The following is an 11,157-nucleotide window of genomic DNA, read 5'->3' as shown; positions in this document are numbered from 1 at the left end:
CCTGGCCAACAGGGCGAAACCCCGTCTCTAATAAAAAATGCAAAACTTATCTGGGCATAGTGGTGTGCGCCTGTAATCCCAGCTACTCGGGAGGCTGAGGCTGGAGAATCACTTGAACCCAGGAAGCAGAGGTTGCAGTGAGCTGAGATCATGCCACTGCACTGCAGCCTGAGTGACAGAGCAAGACTCCATCTCAGAAAACAAAACAAAACAAAAACAAAAAGACCTACCTAACAGGTTGTTTCTTATCAAAATAAACATGCACTTATTATACTGAACAATTACACTCTTGGGCATTTATCTTAGAGAAATGAACACAAACTGTAATTGGCATTGATAGCAACTTTATCTGTATTCATATAAAACTGGAAACAACATAAATGTCCTTCAGTGGGTAAATGGTTGAACAGACTCTGGTACATCCCTACAATGGCATACTACTCAGCAATGAAAAGGAACGAACTCCTCATACATGCAACTTGAAAGGATCATAAGGGTATATTGTGTGTAGTGATAAAAGGTGATCTCAAAAAGTTATATCCTATATGATTTCATTTACATAACACCCTCAAATGACAACACTGTAGAGATGGAGAGCAGATTCATGGTTGTCAGGAAACAGGGATGGGTTAGGGAGGTGTGACTCTAAAGAAAAGGGAGTTGCTTTTTGGTGATGGAATAGTTTTGTATCTTGATCGTTGTGGTGGTTACACAATCTATTTGCAGGGTTAAATTGCAAGTTGCATAGAACTACACACACACATGCATACACACAAATGAGTTCATATAAAAATCGGTGAAAACTGAACAAGGCCTGTTGTACACTTTACTAGTGTTGTACCAATGCCAGATATTGTACTGCAGTCATACAAGATGTCACCCTCGGGGAAGCTGGGTTCAAGAGACTATACTCTATGTTTTTCTTTTTTTGAGACAGAGTCTCACTCTGTTACCCAGGCTGAGGTGCAGTGGCATGATCTCGGCTCACTACAACCGCCACCTCCCAGGTTCAAGCGGTTCTCCTGCCTCAGCCTCCTGAGTAGCTGGGATTGCAGGCATATGCCACCATGGCGGCTAATGTTTGTTTTGTATAGAGAGAGGGTTTCACCATATTGGCCAGGCTGGTCTCGAACTCCTGACCTCAAGTAATCCGCCCGCCTCGGCCTCCCAAAGTGCTGGGATTACAGGCATGAGCCACCACATTTGTATAGACTCTATTTGTGAAAGTTTCTGTGAGCCTATAACTATTTAAATAATTTTTTAAGTTAACAAACTTACATTATGGGAATAAAAAGTTTTGCTGGAGACTTCAGGCTGGGCTGGTTAAGTTAACAGCTCCTTAAAGATACACTTTTTCCTCAGAGCTCTTCCTAAATGCTTTTACTTCATTAAGTAGCCAGTATGAAACAAGGAGCAAATGAACTCATATTCTTGTCCATGTTAAACAAAGGTAAAACCCCCAAAATGTTGAACAAGTCTATGAATATATGGTGCTCGATTGTCCTATTTCTTCAAGGCAGAAGCCACTAGAATATGAGTTTATAGAAGGCAGGGATAGTATCTTTATGATTCTAGCACCTAACGTAGGTTTTGGCTCATAGGAAGAGTCCAGCAAAGGCTTTGGAAGAAAGAAAAATCAGGCGGGAGGGAAAAATAAGGGTGGAGAACAGGACAGGACCTCTTCAGTGTCCGCGCAGGAAGGAGGTATTCAGTTAATGACAGATCAGTGTACAGGACCAGCTCCACATAGTGGAGGCAGTGCGGGCAAGGAAGGAAAGCTCCCACTGTGTGGACTTGTCCATCCTTACAGTGAGAATCAGAACTCTTGCGGCCGGGCGCGGTGGCTCACTCCTGTGACCCAGCACTTGGGGAGGCCCAGGCGGGCGCATCACGAGGTCAAGAGATCAAGACCATCCTGGTCAACATGGTGAAACCCCGTCTCTACTAAAAATACAAAAATTAGCTGGGTGTGGTGGTGCAGGCCTGTAATCCCAGCTACTCGGAGGCTGAGGCAGGAGAATTGCTTGAACCCAGGAGGCGGGTGTTGCAGTGAGCCGAGATTGCGCCACTGCACTCCAGCCTGGACGACAGAGCAAGACTCCGTCTAAAAACAACAACAACAAAAACAGAAACAAACAAACAAACAAAAAAGGATTCTTGCTGGACTTCCCTTTCCCCAAGACAAGGGCTTCTGGCTGAGGCTGCAGCTACATAGGCAGGAGCCAGCCTGGGAATGGAGTCCAGAAAGACCGATGCAGCCTGTAGTGGAGAGATTTTATTTTATTTTTATTTATTTTATTTTATTTTATTTTATTTTATTTTATTTTATTTTTTTGAGACAGAGTCTCGCTCTTTCACCTAGGCTGGAGTGCAGTGGTGCAATCTCGGCTCACTGCAAGCTCCACCTCCCGGGTTCACGCCATTCTCCTGCCTCAGCCTCCGAGTAGCTGGGACTACAGGCGCCCGCCACCATATTTATTATTATTATACTTTAAGTTCTAGGGTACATGTGCACAACGTGCAGGTTTGTTACATATGTATACATGTGCCATGTTGGTGTGCTGCACCTGTTATTTTATTTTTTTGAGAGGGAGTTTTGCTCTTGTCGCCCAGGCTGGAGTGCAATGGTGCAATCTCGGCTCACGGCAACCTCTGCCTGCTGAGTTCAAGTGATTCTCTTGCCTCAGCCTCCTGAGTAGCTGGGATTATAGGTGCCCACCAACACACCCAGCTAATTTTTGTATTTTTAGTAGAGATGGGGTTTCACCACGTTGGCCAGGCTGGTCTTGAACTCCTGACCTCAGGTAATCCTCCTGCCTCGGCCTCCCAAAGTGCTGGGATTACAGGTGTAAGCCACTGCACCCGGCCTTGTAGTGGAAAGATTTTAAAGGATGAATATGAGCTGAAATCTTGACTGACAGCCCAGATTCAGCCAAGTGTGAGCAAATACCAAACCCAGTCCAGAAGCTGGATGTGAAACCCGAGGGCAACCTACAATCAGGAGTCAGAAGGGGCCGGGATTGGGAGGCAGAAGGGGCCAGGATTGGCATGTGCCAAAGACGAGCAGGGAGCGTGGAAACAGCGGAGGAGGCGGTCATCACTCTGATTTGTTCTGGTGCCCTCCTGCGTGGCTGCCCTAAAGGCATAGCCAGGGCTCACTACCTCACTGGTTACTCACTACATAAAGGAGTGAGGAGAATATGAAGCGTTTTAAAATAGCTTGGACTTATCAACCTGTTAGAAAAAAATGAGTATTTATGCATATTCTAAGGGCTTCTTTCCTCAACACTATTTTGAAGATTATGTCATTCAGTTTCGGTAGGTTGCCTGGGTTCAACATGAATAACATTACCAAATTGCTGCTTGTTCTAGTCCATACCTCCTTCTCCCATATGACTCTAAAGGCTTTCAGAAAAAACAGCACATGGCCGGGTGCGGTGGCTCACACTTGTAATCCCAACACTTTGGGAGGCCGAGGCAGGTGCATCACAAGGTCAGGAGTTCGAGACCAGCCTGACCAACACAGTGAAACCCTGTCTCTACTAAAAATACAAAAATTAGCTGGGCATGGTGGCGGGTTCCTGTAATCTCAGCTACTCGGGAGGCTGAGGCAGGAAAATCCCTTGAACCAGGGAGGCTGAGGTGGCAGTGAGCTGAGATTGCACCACTGCACTCCAGCCTGGGTGACAGAGCGAGACTCCGTCTCCCAAAAAATAAAAAGAAAGAAAAAGAAAAAATAGCGCGTTCCCATTTTAGGGCCTGTTTTCCACTTCATTATTTGGTTACACTGCCTCTCCTATACTCACATGTCTTCAAGTTCCATACTTTCTCTAATAATCCTTGACACTACGGCATAGCTACTCAAGTTTACAAGGTTCAATGATAGGAATTGAGCGGAAATATGGATATTTAGTTTTTCTAGAGATGCACTGAACATAAAACTGTGAGGCCACGTTTTCCTTTATGACAGCTCTCGACTTACACTTCTCACCCGTCTTCTTAACCTTTCACATTATTTCCTGAAGCCATTTCATCTTCCTGCTAAAATGCCAACCTAAAAATAAGTAATCACACTGAAAAGGATCCAGATGGAAACAGAAAAACACGGACATACTCATTCAGGACGTGAAACATTTTCTATATTTGTCAGTAGACTTAAGTTTCCTTCTCATCTTCATTTGCATCTCATCACAGAGGCGTATTAGAAATCTTTTGACCCATTGAAACCAAGTTCATTCTATGTGGCTTTTGATTTCAGGTGATACTAGTGGATTTTATCTTGAAATAAATATGATTAATCTCTATTTTTTATTTAGTCAAACCAAGAATTCAGATTATTGTGTGTGTTCGTAAGAGGCATACTAGTTGTTCATTTCAACCAATTGGAAAAAGAAGGATATATTGAGCTCAAGAACTTGGCAGATTCCCTAATTTCTTTTGCTGTACGAACGTGGAAGACCTTCTAAGGCAGGTCTTTACCTTCTTGGACACAGATCCTCAGGACATGAGAGTCATAAAACCAGGTGAACGCAGCAAACTATAAGCAAAGCCAGAAATACAAAATATCAGACTAATCAGAATCTCTAATGAATTACTATTTTTTAAAATTCCTTTTAAATTATCTTTTTAGAAGAACAACACACACATACACTTATATCAGAGGAAATTTGGTAATTTCCTTGTTTTCAAGGAAGCTTCTGATATAAGTCCACGTTTGTTTATAACGCTCATATCTTCCTTATCTATAGTCCTGTTCAATGGCAACTGGCAGTCAGAATAAGAAATTTGAGACACCACAAGATATGAAATTACCAAAGAAAAAATTAATGTATCCTCATTATCAAGGCAATAAATCCTTCCATACCATATTAGAATATTTATCAGAATAAAGAGTTGAAAAAAAATGTTTACTGAATAACTATCTCTTAGCCAAGAGAGGTCTCCCCTAGGCACCATGATGAATATTTACGAACTTGTATTGAAGAATTATAAATTTTAGGACCAAGTTAATAATCTAAATCACTGAGGTCTATAAATTATCCCCCACAATTGAAAAAAAATTATTCCCTAAATTGTGGTGCTTTAGAAAATGGCCTAAAAGTGACACTTAGACCACTGTCAACAGGTTTAATTTCACATGAATAATAATAATAATAATATAATAATAATTATTATTATTATTATTTTGAGATGGAGTCTCACTCTATCACCCAGGCTGGAGTGTAGTGGCTGATCTTGGCTCACTGCAACCTCCATCTCCCAGGTTCAAGTGATTCTCCTGCCTCAGCCTCCCGAGTAGTTGGGATTACAGGTGCCCGCCGCCACACCTGGCTAATTTTTGTATTTTTAGTAGAGACAGGGTTTCACCATGTTGGCCAGGCTGGTCTCGAACTCCTGATCTCAAGTGATCCACCCCGCCTCGGCCTCCCCAAAGTGCTGGGAATTATGGGGTGTGAGCCACTGCACCCTGGCCTAATTCCACATGAATTATCAGCCACCAATTCGATTATCTTGTGGACTCCCAAAAATGTTTTTTAAATTTTAAAGTACAGGTTCAGGCCGGGCAAGGTGGCTGACACCTGTAATCCTAGCACTCTGGGGAAGCTGAGGCAGGCAGATCATCTGAGGTCAGGGAGTTTGAGACCATCCTGGCCCATCATGGGGGACACCCCCGTCTCTACTAAAAATACAAAAATGAGCCGGGCGTGGTGGTGCATGTCTGTAGTCCCAGCTACTCAGGAGGCTGAGGCAGGAGAATCGCTTGAACCCAGGAGGCAGAGGTTGCAGTGAGCCAAGATCGTGCCACTGCACTCCAGCCTGGGTGACAGAGTGAGACCCTGGCTCAAAAATAAACGAACAAAAAGCACAACCTTGTTTCAGTAACATATGTGAAAAACTCTAAATAAATCACTTTCTCATTATGAAATACTTCTCCTGTTTTAAAAACCAAATTCAGGAATTTGACTTTAAGAAAGAAAAAGATGAAATTTCATAATGGCCGCTCTCTGCAGTGAATTAATATCTAGAGGCCCCCTGGCCACCTGCTCGTGGCCTGTCCTGCGTTCTTACCCAGTCACAGGTGAACTCAGAAGCACTTGGGTTTATGACATTTTTGCAGTGCTCCATTTAGAACATTTACCAACTGCTGTATTTTTTTCCACAGAGTCTCACTATTTCATTATAAAGACTAGAAGAACAGGCCCTTGTTCTCAGGCAAGGAAACACAGAAGCTTCATTTGTTTATTATTTTTAACTACTACACATTTTGTGTGCTTTATAGCTTCTTCAGTGATTGTTTAGTTGTGAATATATCGGCATGTGATTTGAGGTCAGCTGTTTGTTCCCTGGGTGGTACAGCCAATCCATAATCTTGATAGGGAGAAATCTCATTAAAATCCAAGCTGTAAATTCTAGGCTGCCAACGAATACACTCCCTCTCTTCAAATCTTCTGTGTCTATCATGAAAAAATTCTCAAACTGTTTCCCTTTCCCTGAATATTACTGAGAATATATTTTAAAGGCATTATTCTCTTCTTCATTGCTTCATTTGCTATTACTCTTCCACATTTCTCTCCTGCTTTGCTCTTCTTCATCACATTGAAAAAGGCAGACAGGCAAACAAAAGAAAATGGTCTCTAACGCTACCACCCAAAGATAATCACAATTAATATTTTGGTGCAGAGTCTTCCAGGCTGCTTGAGAGAGGTTTTTTTGTTTGTTTGTTTTTGCTTTATTGGGGTTTTTTTGGTAATAAGCACCAAAAGAAACTGAAAATAAGTTTTGCCAGAGTTTTAAAGTGATGCTGTCTTCTAAAAAAATTTTTTTGCTAAGCTAAAACCACATAAAATACGATTTTCTTTCATTTAATATTTTCAGTTTGCCACCAGTATACATACAGCTAAAGTGGGCCATCAGTCTATGGGAAAATGGGCAATTTTTTTTTGCTTTTTTTGAGATGGAGTTTCACTCTTGTTGCCCAGGCTGGAGTGCAATGGTGCAATCTCGGCTCATTGAGACCTCCGCCTCCCGTGTTCAAGCAATTCTCCTGCCTCAGCCTCCTGAATAGCTGGGATTACAGGCATGCGCCACCACACCTGGCTAACTTTGTATTTTTAGTAGAGAGGGGGTTTCTCCATGTTGGTCAGGCTGGTCTTGAACTCCTGACCTCAGGTGATCCACCCACTTCAGCCTTACAAAGAAAATGGGCATTTTCAAGAAAAATATGTGAACTTCTGCCGTTTCAGAGTCCATTACAAGAATGCTTTGACCGATTCCACTTGTCTCACTTCTGTACCTCCCAGATCATCCTCCACCCAACTCCAGCTCTTTTTTTTTTTAATTTAAATTTTTATTTTTTTGAGATGGAGTCTTACTCTGTTGCCAGGTTGGAGGGCAATGGCGCGATCTTGGCTCACTGCAACCTCCGCCTCCTGGGTTCAAGCGATTCTCCTGCCTCAGCCCCCACACTGAGTAGCTGGGATTACAGGCACGTGCCACCACGCCCAGCTCATTTTTGTATTTTTAGTAGAGATGGGATTTCACCATGTTGGCTGGGATGGTCTCGATCTCCTGACCTCATGATCCACCCACCTTGGCCTCCCAAAGTGCTGGGATTACAGGTGAGCCACCGTACCTGGCCCTCCAGCTGTTCTCAAACCCTTACTCCAGGATCCCTTGTCTGCTTGTCTTGCTTACAATTTTGCTTCTGAGGGAAGAGAGTACAGTCAAAGGGATGAGATTGGAAGCAAATACACCCAAATATTAATAGAGGTCAACTGCGGTCAATTGAAACACAGGTGTTGGTTGTATTAGTTTCTGTACTTACAGATACTTTTAAAGTTCTAGATATTAACAAAACAAAGCTCATAAAAGACACGGTCTCTGTTCCAGGAGCTCAAGCTCTGGTCATGTGTAATTAATTACAGTAAATTCAAGACTTGCAAACAGATCTTTCCTCTAGAGGGCTTTCTAACGAGGTTAGTACAAAGGTGCTAGACTCTAGCAGCTGTAGGAACACAGAGCACGGAGTATACTCCCCCTCCACGTTTCCTTGGAGAATGTAGAGAGGCTTCTGCGAAGAGGCAAAGACTGACTTGACGCTTGGAGGATGAGTGGTTTTCCATGGTTTCCAGGGTAGGTAGGAGTGTGCTGCAGAAAGCCCTGATACATGTAAGTCAGACTTGGAGACCAAATCATATGCTTGGGGAAGAGAGACTGTTTTCAGTATGGCTGGGGTTGTCCTGTGTCAGCAGATAAACTTGGAGAAGTGGTGAAGAGTCCCATGGGTCGAGCTACCCAACGGTTGATGAGAAACCCACGACAATAAGGGGAGGCTATAATATGACTTTTGTGCTAGCAACATCCTTCAGGGGATGTCGTGGAATATAGACCACAGAGGAGGAATGGAGGCAGAGAGACCGACTAGGAGGCTGCCGCCACGGTACAGGTGAGAGAGGATGATGGTCTGTAAGAGGGCAGTGGCAGAGAGCAAACGGGGACAGATGAAAAATCTTTAGAAGATAGAATCTAACCTGCAAGGAGACAAATTAGATGTGGGGGTTGCGGGAAGGAAGAGGACAAAATCAAGAGCCACTGCTGGGTTTCTGACTTGAGTATTGGGTTGGATGGTGGGGTAAATTCACTGGGATTGGGAAGAGTAGAAATGGAGAGGAAACAAATGAGTACAATTTGCAACATGCGGCTGGGCGCGGTGGCTCACGCCTGTAATCCCAGCACTTTGGGAAGCCGAGGCGGGCAGATCACGAGATCACGAGTTCGAGACCAGCCTGACCAACATGGTGAAACCCTGTCTTTACTAAAAATACAAAAACATTATCTGGGTGTGGTGACACACGCCTTTAATCCCAGCTACTCAGGAGGCTGAGGCAGGAGAATTGTTTGAACCCGGGAGGCAGAAGTTGCAGTGAGCCGAGATCAAGCCACTGCACTCCAAAAATAAATAAATAAATAAATAAAAAATTTGCAACATGCTGATCTTGGGAAACCTGTGGTACCTCTTGCTTGGAGTTGCCCAAGAGACCATGAAGCATAGAGATTGGAGTGAGCTCAAGAAAGTATTCTCTCTGAGCTGGAGGAAGACTCATCAAGTGGATGCCACCTTGGCTGAGGTCACTGAAGACGAGGTGTTGAAGATGTCCTGGGAAGACTGAGGGAGGGAGAAGAACAGAGGCTGGAGCTCTAATGGAGCCCAACATTTAAGGATCGTGGAGGGAAGGGGAGGCTGTGAAAGAGACTGAGTGGGTGGTTCAAGGGGAGGGAGGATGATCAGGAGAGAGCCACATCCGTCAGTGTCACATCTGCTACAGAAGAAGATCATTTTAAGAAGGAAGGAACAGTCACTAGGTTAGAGCAAGCAGATAAGTCTAGTAAGACACAGCATTGCTAGATAAAATACAGCATGTCCAGTTAAATTTGCATTCAGTTAGAAATGAATACTTTAAAAATATTGTTCAATTAACACATTTTTTATTTTAATTTTTGTGGGTACATAGTAAGTGTATATCTTAATGGGGTACATGAGATGTTTTGACACAGGCCTGCACTGTGAAATGATCACATCATGGAGAATGGGGTATCCATTCCCGCAAGCATTTATCCTTTGTGTTACAAACAAGCCAGTTACGCTCTTTTAGTTATTTAAAAATGTACAATAGAGCTATTATGCCTATGGTCACCTCGCTGTGTTATCAAATAGTAGGTCTTATTCATTCTTTCTATTCTTTGTACCCATTAACCATCCCCACCTTCCCCAAAATGAATACTTTTTAAGTATAAGTATGTATATTACTTTGACTTGCTAAGTATGGGAACCCCAGTAAGAGAAAGACTAAAATCTGCAGGTAGATATGGTAGTTAAAGCTAAGTGAGAGGACTGCAGGGAGCAGATGCAGGCGGGGACTGGGAGGTGATGCATGTCAATCAATCTTCCTGGAAACCAGGCTTTGAAGCAAAGGGGTAGGGGACAGGCTTAAGACAGGGAGAATTTTCTTTCTTTCTTCTTTTTTTTTTTTTATTATACTTCAAGTTCCGGGATACATGTGCAGGACGGGCAGGTTTGTCACATAGGTATACATGTGCCATGGTGGTTTGCTGCACCCATCAACCCGTCATCTACATTAGGTGTTTCTCCTAATGCTCTCCCTCCCCTTGCCCCCCACACCCTGACAGGTCCCAGTGTGTGATGTTCCCCTCTAAAACAGGGAGAATTTTCTTAAAGGGAGCAGACATTTCATATTGTCATTTTCTCCCCTCCCCCCACCACCAGCAGCCAGGAACCACGTGAGGTTTCAGACCATGTCTTAGTTATTTTTGTAATCGAAGCTCTGACCTGGCCAGGGCCTTCCTTTTGTGCATCAGGAACTCAATACATGTTTACTAAATTAAATCCTTAGACTGGATTTCTCCAAGTCAATTGTAAATAACCGAGGTAATCAAGGAGGTGCATTACTTTTGTGTCTACCTGAAACTTATGACCCAACATATTTTGGGCACATCTAGTCTACATTGATGAGAACGATCTGTGGAATTGTGTCTGCTCTCTACGTCTACTTACCGGTGAAGGCAGAGTCTTTAATCCTAGAGGCCAGTGTCCCTTCTTCCACCTACCAGTGTATAGTAGAAGCAGCAGCAGCAGAAGCAGCAGCAGCAGGAACTAGGAATCTCTTAATTGCTTTGTGCTTGTCAAGATTATGCAACTTTCCAGGTGAGTAAAACAGATCCCAAAGGTCCGGCTGAGGGGGAAAAAGAAAACCACCCTTGCACTAAACCAGCAGAGTAAGTTGTTCAAGAGGGTTTTTGGGGCCCGTGGGAAACTTCAGCAGCCTCCAGCCTGATCTGACATTTGCTGCTGCACTTGGCTTACAAACTGCCTTTCTCCCTTTACGCAGCTAAGTGAAATCTACTCACCCCAACGGAGGAATAAACCAACCGCAAAACAAACCTATTAAGAGGCTGCTCAAGACTGCCTTAAGTGATCCAAAGCAGGGAACAAAGGCACGTGTGCCTTGAAAGAAAGATCTTCTGCATTTCTGCTCTGAAAACATTCTCAAGTCAACATTGGGGACACTTGTGGACTCTGCTTGCAGGGAGGGAGGAAGTAGGAGCTGGTGCTGAAGTGAGGGATCAAGGACTCCTGTT

The sequence above is a fragment of the Nomascus leucogenys genome, chromosome 18, assembly GCF_006542625.1.
Source record: "Nomascus leucogenys isolate Asia chromosome 18, Asia_NLE_v1, whole genome shotgun sequence".
NCBI classification, from domain to species: Eukaryota; Metazoa; Chordata; class Mammalia; order Primates; family Hylobatidae; genus Nomascus; species Nomascus leucogenys.
This window is presented reverse-complemented; position numbering follows the sequence as displayed.